Here is a 352-nt window from a genome sequence, read left to right on the forward strand (position 1 = left end):
AGAGTTTTGATTCAGTAACATCAAAATCTGAAACAACTTGTTTATTCTGTCATTTTATTTTAATATGTAGTAATATATCATTTCAATTTATATTATTAATTAAATTACATTGTATTATTATTATTTTTTACTTTTTTGTATTAATTAATTTTGTAATAATACACATAGAATAAAATAATAATACACATAATAGAATAAACAAACTATGACAACATAGTCAATTAAAATTCATTCAAATAAAAAAGAATACAGAACTATAATGCATTTTCTATACACATATACAGAAAAAAGAGGCTAAAACAAACCATGGCAGGTTATTTAAAAAATAACATTTTATTTTATTTTATTATAC

The 352-nt window shown here is 18.2% G+C and overlaps 1 protein-coding gene across 2 annotated transcripts in view; it reads left to right on the plus strand.

Moving 5' to 3' along the window:
- LOC107663155 (1-phosphatidylinositol 4,5-bisphosphate phosphodiesterase beta-1-like) overlaps window positions 1-352 on the plus strand; it is an 89,484-nt gene that overhangs the window by 81,104 nt on the left and 8,028 nt on the right. The gene's annotated exons all lie outside the window — the stretch shown is intronic.

This window comes from Sinocyclocheilus anshuiensis, unplaced genomic scaffold (assembly GCF_001515605.1).
Source record: "Sinocyclocheilus anshuiensis isolate Anshui unplaced genomic scaffold, SAMN03320099.WGS_v1.1 scaffold767, whole genome shotgun sequence".
In the NCBI taxonomy this organism is placed as follows: Eukaryota; Metazoa; Chordata; class Actinopteri; order Cypriniformes; family Cyprinidae; genus Sinocyclocheilus; species Sinocyclocheilus anshuiensis.